The sequence below is a fragment of the Triticum urartu genome, chromosome 4A, assembly GCF_056163025.1.
Source record: "Triticum urartu cultivar PI428250 chromosome 4A, HENAU_Tu73, whole genome shotgun sequence".
In the NCBI taxonomy this organism is placed as follows: Eukaryota; Viridiplantae; Streptophyta; class Magnoliopsida; order Poales; family Poaceae; genus Triticum; species Triticum urartu.
The window spans coordinates 285,999,736-286,015,398 of NC_141876.1; the positions used below are offsets into that span (position 1 = coordinate 285,999,736).

General features: G+C 43.2%; 1 long non-coding RNA gene across 14 annotated transcripts; it reads right to left on the reverse strand.

Moving 5' to 3' along the window:
• Nucleotides 1-7,779: 7,779 nt before the first annotated feature.
• Nucleotides 7,780-15,303, reverse strand: LOC125551634 (uncharacterized). 14 transcript variants are annotated; one of them, XR_007302979.2, is made up of 11 exons: nucleotides 14,804-15,301; nucleotides 14,484-14,521; nucleotides 14,350-14,373; nucleotides 14,101-14,178; nucleotides 13,686-13,932; nucleotides 11,751-12,680; nucleotides 11,347-11,436; nucleotides 10,304-10,343; nucleotides 8,931-10,015; nucleotides 8,405-8,809; nucleotides 7,780-8,282 (listed from the first exon to the last, which is right to left on the reverse strand). It is a non-coding gene; the product is annotated as an uncharacterized LOC125551634 (long non-coding RNA). The 14 variants fall into 14 exon arrangements; XR_015600965.1 differs by having other exon boundaries at nucleotides 8,931-11,436; nucleotides 11,751-11,884; nucleotides 12,596-12,680; nucleotides 14,804-15,303; XR_015600962.1 differs by having other exon boundaries at nucleotides 8,931-10,343; nucleotides 14,804-15,302.
• Between the last annotated feature and the right edge of the window lie 360 nt (nucleotides 15,304-15,663).

The window sequence follows — 15,663 nt, forward strand, 5'->3', positions numbered from 1 at the left end:
CCTGGGTGGCGGTCCATAAAAAAACAGGCAATCCTGGTCTACCCAGGTGCCTAGATAGGCAATCCTGGAATAACAAGGTACCTCAATCCACCCAGATGTGTGTTTAAGTTGCCACCTTAAGTAAACCATTAATTAACAATCTCACATCGGTCATGGATACTCTCAAAACCCAATCCACGTCTACGAGCATAGCATGGCACTATAAGCATAACGTAATAGTAACTCCCAAGGGTTTGATAACAAACAGGTAATAGGTACTACCTCAACTACTTCCCATCCCACAATTTAATTAGATCCTAATCATGCAATGTTTGAGGATTGATCTAATGCAATAAAACTGGGTATGAAAGGGGGGTATGATCAAGGTGTGAACTTGCCTGCAATGTTGATGAAGATGATTCGCACTCAAAAATCTTGATAGCTCTAATCGTCACACTCCGGTCAATCTATCGTAAGCAAGCAATAGTAACCACACATAAGCAATCACTCAAAAGATCAGAAAGAACGAAGATGACGATTCGGAAAACATCAAACCAAGCAAATAACTCTTGCAACATAAAACAATTTCTAACAGTACCAAAATTATGTGAATTTGGCCTTATCAGAAAGTTTAGGTCAAGAGCTTCGATTTGCAAACAGAATCAACTCAAACGGAGCTACGAAACTCAAGTTATGTTCAAAAAAAGTTTGAATATAGATCTGAACAAAATTCGAAATTTGGAAATTTCAAAAACATGTTTGGGTTGGATTACTGGATAGAGGGGATCATAACGAAGAAGTGGGCGTTGGTTTCGTTGGATTTGGACAAACGAGTAAAAAGTTATGGCTATTTGAAAAATCAGGGCCAAGCTGTTTTACGGAAGAAAAAAATAGCTACGGGCTAGGGTCTAATGTATAAATACGTAGACTAATTGATAATCTAATTATTTTATCGTGTTAGTCAAAAAAAACGAAAGTATAAGAAGAAAAAGAAAAAAAACAAAGAAAGATACCTTTATAAGGCAGACAAAAGATGACTTTGAAGAGAAGAGAAAATTTCTAGAAGTCGCGCCGGAGAGTAGAAATATATTTTTCTTAAATGAATCTAGTCAAACCAAAAAATTGATTTAACCCGAATCGGATGATTTTTGGAGGCTCTATGGGTCTATATTTATTCGTGGAAAAGAGGTTTAGAGGTCAAAGGCTAGGCAATGTGGGACTAAACGTAGACGAAAATATACGAAACAGAGAAGAAAAGAGACGGATGGGCCTAAAGGCCTTCGGCCGGCCGCAGCGTGGGCGGTGCAGTTTTTTTTTTTGGAAAATTCGGCCTAAGAAAAAAAACTAAAAAGGCTGGCTGGGCCTGGCCCATATAGGATAAAGAAAAAAATAGGGCGCCCGCTGGTACTATGATGCGCACGTGGGCGACAGTTAGCTTCAGGCGCGCGTGTAGTTTTTTTTATACAGAATGCGATAAACAAAAAAAACGAAAATAAAAATAAAACTTTATATCGGCATATTATATATCGTAATTTTCAAAAAAAGATTTTCTACAAGTTGAACATTTTTGTAATGCCAAATAAAATCCACACAAATTTAGATAATTCAAAGAGTGCTACTGGTCTAATAAAATCCAATAAAAATCATTTTAAAAATATCAAAATGATTTCAAATTTATTTCTCTCCAATTTTTTGTTGTAAGGAATCATGTTACCCTAATTTCCATATATTTTATTTTTGGAGAAAAATAATTTGAATAAAACTCAAATAACTCCAAATTGAAAATAAATTCAAAAGAACTTTGAATTTAATTCTTTGAAACTCCCAACTCATATTTCATATAATTTGAAGAAGTCATTTTATCTTCTCTCATGAAAATCATTGAGCTGCATGAAGTTTATGAATTGAAATATTTCCAAATGAAATTCAATTATTTTCAAATACCCTTTCATTTAATTTAAATGGAAGAAGTCATATCATCTTCGCTCAAGGGTTTTGTATTTGAAAATAATTTGAATTCATGGAGATCAGAAAGCAGATATGAAAGTTTGGGAAAGTCCTTTTATTCCCTCTCATTTAACTTTCAAAAAGTTTTGAATTCACTCACTTTCAGACAATCAATCAAATCTATCTATTTAATATAACATTCCAAAATTTAGAATTTTGGGATGTTACACAAATACGGTGTCTGTTCGGCCGCAGCAGAAATTACCCCTCAAACTTGATGCGGGGCTAACCTAATCTAGGCCATCCTTTCACGAATGGAGGGGATTCCCACGAAGAACACGAGGGGAAAACATGAGGGGAACGAAAGGTAACACTCAAATCAACAAGGAACGATCACACATGTGCTAGATCAGAATACACATAGAGATACACAATCCAAAGTCAACAAAGGATGATACAAAGGGTAACTAATTCATCTCCGTGAGGAGGCCTTGAATCCACGAAGGATCTTCCCGTGAGGGGCCTTGAATCCACTTGGGGGATCTTCTTCGGAGGGGCCTCAGTCTCTCGTGGAGAGGGTAACAAGTGGATGGGCACATCTGTATCTCTCAAATGAGCTAAATCAATGCTAAGCCTAATAAGAGGGAGGATGAGGAGTATATATAGTCTAGGTGGGCGAAAGGGGTATATGGGCCTAGGCCCAACACACTGTGCACAGACAGGCGTCGGTCGTCCGGTAGCTACCGGACGTCCGGTGGCTCGTGAGGGTCCGGACATCTAGGAGCAGTTGGACGTCCGACATTCCGACTCAGATCAGGCGGCGTCAGACTTCCGAAGGCGGTCGGCCGTCCGGTCGTCGGTCATCCGGTGACTTTGGACTTCCGATAATTTCCCTTCTGTTGGGTGACAACAGTCGTCCGGGCGCTGGGAGGTGTCGGACATCCGGGCGCTGGGAGGTGTTGGATGTCCGGTCCTTGTCGGTCGTCCGGCCGCTGGAGTCCTCGCTAGCTGGGCCTTGGTCTGACTGGCTAACGCTCCAGGCGTGGGATGTCCGGTCCAGGCCAGTCGTCTGGTGGTTGTAGACTCCTGGCAGCTCCTTCTCATGGTCCTTGTATTTGGCGTCCTCGCTAGCTCGTCCGTTGGATGTAGTGGCTTTGTTGCTTCCCTCTAAGTACCTGATCACACATAGGGTTTACGCTTGAGGTAGTAGGACTGTCTCACATGTGGAAAATGCTAGTTCGGAGAGGAGCGAGTTCACCTTAGTTTCTATAGCCCTTGCTCGAGCTCTTGTCATAGGTCCATCACTACAAAAAAAAGACACATCGGTGAAATTTTGGGCCGAACAAAATATTTTTTATCATGCTTATGACACTTCTATGACGATAATTATGACAAAAAATCATGACAGAAAATGGGCTTTTCGTCCTGGGCGGGCCACGGATGCACCTGCATGACATTCTTTGGGCCGTCCATGATGGAAAAATCGTGGTAGAAGCGAGGGCGAGGAGATTTTCGGGGAGTTCCCGATTATGGTGGGTGGTCGGGACCGAGCGATGCACGAAACGATTGCGCGTTTGTCTTGTACACGTACGCGCGAATGTGCGAGGTGTTGGGCTATAACTAAACCCGAGCGAGGTGTTCGCTTACTGAACTCGAGCGATTGCACTAGCTACGTTACTGAACCCGAGCGATCAATCCCTTGGTTGTTAACTGAACTAGAGCAATTCCTTCGCTATTGCTGCTAACTAAACCCGAGTGATCGATCGCTGCTGCTGCTTACTGAAGCCTATCGAACCTGCTGCCTCTTGATGAACAGTGAATGTGGGGGTTGGTTGAACAAGTCGAGACGTACGTGGTTAGTGTTGGATGAACAGTTCCCTATGGGGGTTCTATGAACAGGATCCCGTGGTAGTAGGTCGTTGCCGCTGGATGAATAGGACCCCGAGAGGAGGCCGCCACAGCTGAGGTGGTTGGGGTGGATGAACAGGACCCCATGAAGGGCTAGTTGAACAGTAGCCAGTGGAGGGCTGGATGAATAGTAGCCCGTGGATAAACAGTAATTGGTGGATGAAGGAGGAAGACGGGGTGGATGAACAGTGCAGGTGGAGGCTGGAGGAAGTCGATGGTCGGTGAACAGTAGCCCGTGGAGTCCCGTTTTGCGGTACGCCACACCCTTCCCAATGAACAGGACCCCCGTTTCGACCGTAGCGCTTCAACACAAGTTTGTTCCTCTGTTTTGCGGTACTCCAGGCCCCTCTCGATGAACAGGATGTCATTTCGACAGTAGCCGGTCGAACAGAAGGCCGTTTCCTCCGTACTGCGATACGCCAGACCCCGTCTCGGTTGTTCCGTCCAAGCCGATTGGCTCCTGATGAACACGATGCATTCCATTGCCTCCCGATGAACACGATGCATTCCGTTGCCTCCCGATGAACACGACACAGTTTCTCCATTCTGACCCAGCTGGTTGGCTTCCGATGAACAGGACGCCGTTGCTGCCGTCCGTTGCCTCTCCATGTACACGAGCCCTGGCTGTACGTATGCGCGAGTAGGCGTTCAAGACCCCGCCCGTATGTACGTATGTGGACATATTTTTTGGCATGTGGTTGTATGTACGTGTACACGGTTTAGAAGGGACTGCCTGAACTGCTACGTCAGGGGCTCTACTACTACACGTGCGGTTGCTTGCTCGGCCACGGTTCATCGTTGTAGAGAGACCGATCGGCCAGTATTTATGTACACGTTCGCGACTAGAATGACAATGCTACATATGCTTCGACCAGGTCGGTCCCGGCTGTCAGGGAGGATAAGGAGGCACTTCCTTGCGTGTGAAGTTATTGATGGTGGGTCCAAGCTCTCAGGGGAAGGATTAATTTTTTTCGCGCCTAATATGGACGCACTTCCTTGCGTCCGAAGATATAGCTGGTACGTCCCAGCTATCGGGGGGGAAACATTTTTTTCGTAAAATACATAGGCCCTTTCGGTAGGTCCCCGCTGCCAGGTGGAGGAATCATTATTTTGCGCGTAACAAGGAGGCACTTCCTTGCTGCGACCATGGACCCAGCTGTCAGCCTCTCCACATACAGTCCTCTTCCTATGTAAGTTGTTCCTTGACCACGTTGACCACGCCGTGGCGAGAGCACCAAGGCGGTGGACGACGGCGAGGCCTAGGAAGGGAATGACCCAGAGCCGGGGAAGATCGACAGTTGTTTCCCACGCAGAGGGGAGTACGAGGGTTTACTGGTAGGGCTGCAGTGTGAGGCTACCGTTGCCGGAGAATAACAGGAGGTCTGGGTGAGTACAGGGATGCCCAGGCCAGCAATGGGAGTAGGGTGGGGCGATGAGGCCTGCGCGGCAACAGAGCCAACCACGAGAGGCAGGAACAGGCGGCATGACCAGTGCTGGTTTGGGCGGCTGGAGAAAGAAGACCATAGGTTGACGAAGCATTACAGCCGTTGGATGGACATCGTACGGTCACTAGAGCTAGAATCGTTCCTATTGACTAAGCTGGCAAAGCCCTCCGTCCGCGTCAGCCTCCAACTATGGTGGGTGCCAGCTAGCAGGGGGTATTCATTTTTTGTGCGTAATAAGGAGGCACTTCCTTGCGTGTGAAGATATAGTTGGTGGGTCCGAGCTTTCAATGAGAGGAACGTTTTTCGCGAAATACAGAGGCCCGTCCGGTGGGTCCCTGCTGTCAGGTGGAGGAATCATTATTTTGCGTGTAATAAGGAGGCACTTCCTTGCATGCGGCCGTGGACCCCGCTGTCAGCATCTCCACGTACAGTCCTCTTCCGATGGAACTCGTTCTTTAACCACATTGACCATGCCACGCCGAGAGCACCAGGGCGGTCGATGATGGCGAGGCCTAGGAAGAGAACAACATGGAGCCAGGGAAGACTTGGCAGTGGTTTCCCACGTGGAGGGGAGTACGAGGGTTTACTGGTTCATTTGCCGTCGCCGGACAATAACAGCATGTGTGGGTGAGTAGAGGGATGGCCAGGCCAGCGATGGGAGTAGGGTGGGGCGGGGAGGCCCGCGCGGCACCACAGCCGGCCACGGGAGGAGGGAGCACGCAGTCCTGCCGGCACTAGTTTGAGCGGCTGGAGCAGGAAGAGCAGAGATGAAGAAGCATGATGGCTATTGGATGGACATCCAACAGTAACTGCTCTCGTGTGTTGACTAAGTTGACACGGCCTTGCCTGCGCGTCAACCTTTTTTTAGGAAAGTGTACGCGTCAACCTAGTAGGCCCACAAGTCAGCTTCAAATATGTGGAAAACAGAATATAACCCATCTTCCATTATTGCTAATAAATGTATAGCCCATTGGCTAATTCTTAAGTATTTTTTTGAAACCCATATTCTTTTTGTTACCATTACAGCCCATATTCTGGCCACGGTTAAAAATTCAATCAAATTTTCATATTTTGGTACGGTCCGAACTATTTTTAATCCCGAAATTTTGAATCACGTTCAAACTAATTTAAAAATAATAAATTTATATCAACTTAAAATCCAGCATAATTTTCCCCGCAAAAAAATTAATTCAGAATGTCAAATTCTTAAAAAACGATATTCGAAACTAATTACCGGTTTGCTGTGTTTTTAAAATTTACATTCCATTTCTTACTACTTCATTTTTTGGGCAAGCGAATACATTGCTCTCGTCTTGAAAGATTTGCACCCCAGCACGTCTAAGAAAGCAAGTAGGCCTCCGTTGGGTATTTCTTTTAAAAAAGTAGAACTGGGCTAGCCATTTTCAGCAAGCAAAAAACACAACTGACTCATCATGTGGTAAACATAAAATAAAACCTAGGCTAGACGGGCCACAGCCCCCACACAGCCCCATTGTAACCCTGATCCGTCTCTAAAACTAGTAAATAACAACTACTTGTTCCTGAAAAAAAGTAAATAACAACTGTACGACCTGCTGGGTCCCTAGTGTCAGCCGCTCATTGTGTAATTCTCTCGTTTATTGACTACGTTGACAATGGTGTGGGACCCAGATGTCCAACCATTAGGAGGAAACATTTTTTGGGCTTGTAATAACGAGGCAGTTGCTTGCGTACTGCCATGACCCTAGTGGGTCCATACTGTCATCCTCTCCACGAATATTCATCTCCTTATTCCTCTCGGTTGTTGACCACGTTGACAACGGCAGACGGCGGCGCACCGCGCACGGCGAGCGAACCAAGGTAGAGGACGACGGCGAGGCCTCGGATCGGAACGAACAGGAGCCATGGAAGATGTGACAGTCTAGTCGCAGGTGAAGGGGATTTTGAGAGTTGACTGGTTCAGGTGCGGGTGCATGTTGGGGCTGATGTCACCGGAGAATAACATGACGTGTGGGGGAAGAGAGTGATGGACTGGCCAACGTTTGAGGGTACGGTAGGGCGGCGGAGGCGTAGCCAGCCACGGGAGGCGGGAGCAGGCATAGCCAACGGGGTGGTTTGGTTTGGGTGGCTGGAGGAAGAAGACAAGAGATAGAAGATACACGACAGATGTTGAATGTCAATCCAACGGCTGGTAGGCAGAATCGTTTGTTGACTAGTAAGTGGACACCACCTTGGATAGGCGTTTTCCTCGTGGGTTCCAAATGTCAGAATCCAAATCTGTCAAGGCCATGCAACCTTTCATATGAAAATGTACATCCCATTTGGTGTGCTAGTTCAAAATAAGTTTGTGTGTGCGGGTGGGGGCTAATCACTTGGGTTATGTAATGCACAGCGAGCTCAAGCAGCCGGCGAGAGTGATGTTATTTCCCTTGATTAGGATTTGTTACAATATTTCTATCTTTATAAGGAAATGACAAGCCATTTACCTTGTTTCAAATAAAATATGACAGTCGCAGCCGAGTTGAAAAGGGCAACAATATCTAACTCAAGCTTATAAACAGTACAAAAGCCCAAGGATTAATTGTTCATCAGGTTTAGACAAAATCCAGACTGAACACGCATGGCAATAACATCTAACCCAACCACTATTTTTGGCAGTCACAAATAAATGGGTCGGTGTGATCCATAAAATCAACATCCTATGCCAAAAAGTTTACTCGCATATGACGACAAGTTGTTGTAAATAGAAGCCGAGCACGTTCATAAGCCCATTTGTCGACCCGAATCTTCTTTTTTTGCTGTCCAACATATCCATCTGTGAGAAATTTCTTGTTGAAAAACTTAAGCCCCATGGACAATAGTAACCTCGCATTCAATAGGAAGAATGTGACGAAGTCTCTGTTTGCCTGATTGGATGCATAACCTTCCATCGTTATTGTCCTCAAATGAATGTCATGAGAACTGAGAAAATCCCGGTGCTTATTACACCACCAATTGGTTATGATTTTCTCCATGTGTTGCTGCCTACGTAGACATGAAGATTGAAAATAGTTAATGTTTAAAAAAAGAGTATGTCGATAGAGCGACAGCCGAACGGTAATTCTAGTACAATATATATGAGCTTTCAATGTGCATGAAAGAATCACCTCTATATAAAAACTAGTTGACCCGTTCCGCCAAATGGCGCAGAGACCTGCTGAAGACATGTTGTCGATGAAAATAGTTTCATGCTGCAAAAACCTTCAACTAAATCATGCTATTTTTTAAACATGTTTATTACGTTGTTAAATAGTAGTCTAGGAAAAGGGAAACTTTGCATAATATGAATATGTTCAGTTTGAAAATATGACCACTATGATGAGAGAGTAAAGTTGGCATGGTTGTATTTTTTTAGCAAGTTTGAAAACATGGTTATCATGATGAGAAACCTGACCGTGCATCTTTTTCCTGTAAAAAAAGAAGGAAAAAGATAAAAAAAACCTAAGAAAAAAACATGTCTGTTGTGTATATACGGAGATATAGGGATCGAAAGGTATTATGATAGTCCATACCTGAAAAAAAAAGGAAAAAGATAAGAAATCTAAGGAAAAAGCATGTCTTTGTTGTGAACATACATAGATATAGGGATGAGGAGGTATTAGGATAGATCATATGTTATTTAGCCCAACCCACATAGAGCGATGCCTGTGGACCGAGTTGAATATGAAGCAGCAGTGGACGGATCCAGCAGAGAATGTCTATCCCCTTCATTTCTTTCTCGGTTCCTCAGTTGGGTGACAGAGGCATTTCCTCAGCCACAGACCAGTGCGATTTCTTATCCGTTGCGCCGCTAAAAACATGTTGTGGATGAAAATAGTTTCTTTTGCAAGGACATATTCAATACTCGTTGTAGAAAACCCATATATTAAACCATACTCTTTTGAAAATGTCTATCACATTGTGAAATCCAAGCTTGAAAAAAGAGTGTATAACTGTTGCACCAAAAAATTATATTTCTATAACACTGCCCATCGCGCTAAATGGCACCGAGTCCCATTTAAAACCATGTACTTGCTAAAAATATTTGAATTTTTTTAGTAACTGTGTTTGAGCAAATACATACGGTAAGAACTTAGTAAAAGTTTAATTGATTGTCTGTTTAAGCTCACATAAAATGCAAGATGGCAACAACAGAGCACAATTGTATCATGTGCACCAGCAGCCAAAATTAGTTAGCTAATAAATTGTCTTAAGGGAACCAACCGTTTTAGAGTAGTTTATTCCACATCTCATTCTCCTCGAAAATGAGCCCAAGTGGCCATCAACGAAAATACAATTGTTTTGATACAACAACGGTAAGAGAAATGAGTAACCACCAAAGAAACAAAACGTTTAAATTAGTTATTTCTAACCATGGAGGAGAGTTGCATGTGAACTTTATAAAAGAAGGCCAACATCAAGGAACATCATGTTGACATACTCATCCTGCTCTCCGTTCTTGTCATCAGTCCCGGCAATCAGCTCCTGACCAACACCTTAAGCAACAACCACGACAATGCCCATTCTTCTTTATCCTTGCATATACAGGAACTCAATCAGGTCAAGAAAAAAGATATGAATCAACTCTCAAGATCAAGTGAGATGGGTGCCTTCCCTGTCTACTACCGCCAGGCTCAACACCAACTCCACATATCAAGCACATGTTGCCTTTCCACAACATGACAACACTCTTCAAAGCAACAAACAAAAAGATTGGGCCTACACTGACGCCTCATTACCTGAGAAGAATAAAAGAGGGAGCTCACCTTGATGAGTTGGAATCAGACGCACTCGTTGTAGCTCGACCAATTGTAATAAAAACTAAAGATACGAGCACAGCAATTTCTATCGCAATTGCAAACTATTAAAGATGCCTTCAAGGGCCAAAAGAAAAAATGCATACAAACATGAATTGCCCAAAACAATTCTAAAATGCCAGACCACCATCATACAGGGCATATTTTCAGTATATCTTAACATTTCATATGATATGATAATTTATCGTATTTATGGAGAAAAAAACCAACCAGCAGTTCATCCAGAAAAAATGTGCTTGCCATAAGAGTGCTGCATAAAGAAGTAAAATATTATCTTATCAGACAAACAATTGAATATCTCTGGACCAAATATATGCTGGTGTAAAACAAAAACACATCAGGAGAAGCAATTACGATACAATGTCAATATAAAGACGCATTTTGAAATATTTAACATCTGGTTGGGTAAGTAGCAGAACTCAATGTTTTTGGATAAGTAAGGGACAGTCAGCCAACAGGCTACAGTATCGATAAATGCATAGAAGGACATAAAATATCTTACACTTTGAGCCGCATCCCCAAATCTTGTAGATAAGTGCAAATACGATTTCCGAAGGTAAGTCTCTTTCTTTAAATCAATGTCATCCCTCTTAGACGGAGAATTCTCTTCTATTTCCTTTCTACTGAAATACCATGGAGCACTAAGTTTGCCAGCTTCCTTATTCTCGCTCTTTGTAATTCCGTAGGGGCTATTTTCTACAATTCTGTAAATTAATAGCTAGAGCGACATTTCACTACAACAACCAGTGGACAATGTATTTGACTAAAGTAGTACTAATATAGTGTTTCTATTGTATCTCAAGAATTAACTGGATGTTTGTACAACAAATACTACTCATGAGCGTAACTTTAGCTCTAATTCTTAACCAACTTATCAATGATTATTCTAAAAACTGAAGCGACAAATCTTGTTATTGTACATAGCTTAAGTCCAAAGACTACCTTAGGCAGTGGCGTCTTTGGCATGTCATTGTCTAATGAAAGCGGCATTTCTATAAGTTCTACTAACTTGTCACCAACTTCCTGAAGATTATTCCAAAACCCCAAAGCGAAGAGTTTTTTTTACTGGAAATATGAGATAACTGAATGAAATACAAATATAGACTATCCTAGGTGGCAAAGTGTTTGGCATGTCGTCATGTAATGCTAGATGGCGCAACCCATTTATTTTAACTGGGTTATTTGCATATCAAGGCGTTTTATGTACAGCTATAGGTTTTATATAGCATTAAGTAGCACCGGGCACAACATACCTCAAATGCAGCAACGACCGATCAACAGCAGGAACAAACCACACAGATACATGTTATTTCCTTGATCACAGTAGCTAACCTTCACATCACCTGCAAGAGAACCATTAAAATATGGGTCCAGAAATCAAACGGGTGGACGGCCTAAAGAAAGAAAAATACGCATGTAACTTTGCACAAGATATTGAATGAAAGATATGATAACATCAACCTACAAATATGGCTATGTATGGATTAACAACACTAACCACTATATGTTTCAGTGAAAAAACAAAACTGCAGTAATAAGATAAAAAAATGTTCTCAAGGTCACAGCAACGCATATTTTAACCAACAAAGATCAACAAGAACCCGTATAGGAGAGCTACCTAGGCATGTCTCTGAAGCTGGTTGTATCTATAGCATACCTTTGGCAAGAAATTACTTGAGGACACATGTCGCTGCTAACTCTGTCTTCCAGACCATTTTCACATCCTTGGAGCCCATTCCCATACCATTACCCATCTCAACGGTAATTGGTGTATGACACGACCACAAAAACCTAAATCAACATCACCCAGAAGGATCATTTTTAGAACAAGTAGGAAAAGAAGCACAAAGTAATCATCACCACCTTGGCCCTTGGGGAACCAATTTTAACATTATTACCTTTCATTGACATGTTTGAAACAACAACTGACCTGCATGTGCCTAGTAAATCTTAAAATAGAGGAAGGATACAAAACATGATAGAAGTGAACCCAAATGGTCAAATACTTCAGATTCTGACACACAAGGGAGAATTCCCAACCTGCATCTTACTCAATTGCAAGCTAAAATCAATAGGGAAAGTAAAAGAATATGGGACAGGTGTGACCTGAAAAACTAAATCCCATATATGTTCCTCTAAATCCTGTATCATAGAACCATATACTATCCTAAATCAAGTAACGGAATTATAATCTACCCAACAAATTTATAGGGAAAGTATCACCACTATAAGCATTCAAACTAATCATTACATGGTAAATAAAGACTACACAGAACTAAAAGAAAGACAAAAATATAAGTAAAAATATATTCTGATCTCTGTTAGCTTTTGTTACCTCTATCGAGCACCTAATACAGAATCTGCATGATAAATAGGACACACCCTAGCATACTGAATATAACAATCGTTTGCCGATACATGTCACTATAAAGCCAAATAAGCTGCAACACTTGTAACTTCTTCTGTGCCTCTCAAACTCAAACCCTTTAGTAGGAAACATACATCTTCCCTAGAACTTGTGGTTACTGGAATCGAAATGCCTGAAGGAATCGCTGCTGCTACCAAGCACTAGTCCCACGCCTGGTCTCTGCACGAGACAAAACCCATGAGCAACCATTCAAACTATAACATCATGAAAGGAAAGTGGTGCATCAGCTAACACCAACATTTCCTTCTTTTCACATATGGTAGGGACCTTATTATGTTTACAACAACCAAACCAGAAGCTTGCACTGGCTAGCTCTATGTATCCCTGTGTTATTGAGATCAACACAGTTGTTTTAAATAGCACAACAAAAGTCATTCTAACATGAAAGTGAAAATAATAAATGTCCTATAAATGAGAATGCTATGCTTGTTATTTCACATACAGGTGCTAAAAAAGTTGTTCTAAGACACATGAGCAAACCAAATGTTTATAAGTTGATAAGTAGCAGCTGCAGTGGCCAGGAACATTTAAATATAGTACCATATGAAGGGACGACACATGAATACATCAGCTGCGGCTGTGTTCTTCATAAGCAATGCACGCATCAATAATGTACGAACCTAGGTCTAAAAAAATCACAGCGAAGAACCAATTTTATTTCAAAAAACGCATTACAAATAAGCATCACAAACAATTAACTTCAGAGCATCTTCTAAAAAAGCATAGAAATATCCATCTCCATCGCTCATCTATTTAGATTGGCCATGCTGAATACAAACTTTTTTCCAGCAGTTGGTAACGATGCATTTACCTATATATTGGCCAAAAGACCAATAATATATATCCATGACGACATAAATCCGGTGCTGGAGAAATTATTTATTTCAGAGCATAAAAATTCAATCGGAACCATTTAAATAGTAGGGCTATATACTAATATGAAAACGGATCCCACCTATGGATGTCATCTGATGCCAAGAATGAGAGGAAACTAACTAAGCCTGAATGCCACCCATATTGAAAATATCCATACTATGATTGGGAGGCCAATTGAACATTATACATCACATAATGTACTATGTATGTACATTAAATTATTTGCCAACTGTATACATTTTGTTTAGACAGTACCCTCAAGTCTCGACTAATACAATATTACATTACCTCTGCTCATTTTTCATAAAATGCCATGCCTATTGGCTTGTTCTTGTCGCTTGCTTATAATCATCCTTTCTATGGTGCTCACTTTCCTTTTGCTCCTGCTTCTTTTTTGCTTTTACGAAAAAGAGGGGAGAAGTCAAAGAAGGAAAGGTGTCTGCACGCGCCGATGAATCAGGGCCGAAGGGAGGAGGCGGCATGGGGAGAGAAAGAACGGGTGTGTTGCCGTCGGATGTGCTCGCCGTCGCTCGACCTGTGCGCAGAATCAGAACAAAGGTGAATCTATTCTGAACTCAAGGACACAAAAGTGTGACAAAATAAAGGGGAAGCACCAATCCTCCACAAGAAATGGTGCCGATAGGTAGAACATATTCCTTTTCATGTACTGTGGTGGAAGAATTGCAGAAGAAATCAGGCTCACCTATCTTGGAAGGGTCTGACTGCTCCAGGGACATCAAGCCACAATATCTCCAACCACCGATAACCAAAACAATATGCCCTGTCATCAGTTTCAGACTTCCAGTCACCGAAAACTGTATGGGCCAAAATTAATCTTCAGAGAACATAGGAAATACTAAATAAGCAAAAGGATAATCCCTGGAAATGCAATACATGTTGCAAAACAGCAAGATCATCTGTAAAAATATGAAAAAAAAAATACACATCTTACCCTTCATTGGCCGCCTCCCCTCTCCTGCAGCCACACCCCAGATCCAGAACATTAAAATGATCAGCAGACGAAGTACCATGATAGCACCCACATAAACGATAATACACGTGTACCTAGGAAATAGAGCAGCTAACCTTAACGAGAAGAAAAGAGATGCAACAGATCGTAGAACCTGCAAAACAAATGGGAACGATCTGGTCAGAGCACAACCATGGTACAGTACATAGAAGCAAAAGAACACTGCACAAATAAGAAGTTAGATTCTGGCACAAGAGAGGGATTTCATCGCCTCCAGCTTGAGCTTGCCTGCGGGCTGTCTTACATTGCGTCGGACTCAACGGCAAGGTGAGGAGGCAGGGGAGGGGGAGCAAAAGGGATGGGAGGAGGTCCTACAAGGGCGACGACGTCGTCCTTGCGGGAGAGGACGCTTCTGGAAACGCATGCTTGCACTCACCGGCGCTTGCTGTTGCCCAGCCGACGAGTCTTCCCCACCTCTGACCCCGCCCACATCCGCCGCTCCTTCAACCCATGCTGCTTCCGCCCGCAGCCGCCATGCCCTTCATGGCCTGCGGCCCTGCCCCCTCTTCCTCGGCCAGCTCTCATGGCTTCCATGGCGTCGTCGATCTGGGATGTCCGATGCATCATGGTCGTCATCGCGCCGTCCTCCTCGATCTATGGCGGCAACGAAGTGGAACGAGCGGCACAAGAGGGGTCGCGTGGGGCGAGGAGGAGGAAGATAGGGAGAAGAGGAGGCGGCTGCGACAGGAGGAAGAGTGAGAAGAGAAGGTATGGTGGAGGAGGAGGAGGAGGCGGAGCCCGGGCACGCTCGGGGTGGAGCACGGGAGGATGGAGGCGGCCGTGGTATTGGGGAAAGGGGTCTAGGGTTCCACAACCCACTCGAAGCACGCCGCGCGCGAGGAGAGGATTGGCCAAAATCCTTTCGCACCTGCGCGACGTTTCACCCAGTCGATAGATGCCAGAAACGAGCCCACCAGTCATACTCTAAAGAAACTTATCAACAGGTGAATATTAGATTTACCAAAGGTAAAGATCTGACGGCCCAGGCTCAGAACGAGGACGATCCGACGGTCGCGAATGCATGACATCGAGGGATCACCGTGGGAGCAAGTTGGCTAGCTTCTGTTTTGTTTTAAATTCTCGAGACATGGAAAGCATCGTGAGAAGCCAATAATTTTGTTCGGATTAATACTAAACATTCCGATATATAAGATCTTCACAGAATCCAACACCATTGATAGGCTATCAATCGATGAACTCTTCATTGAGCATATAACGTAATATTAGTATCCAAAG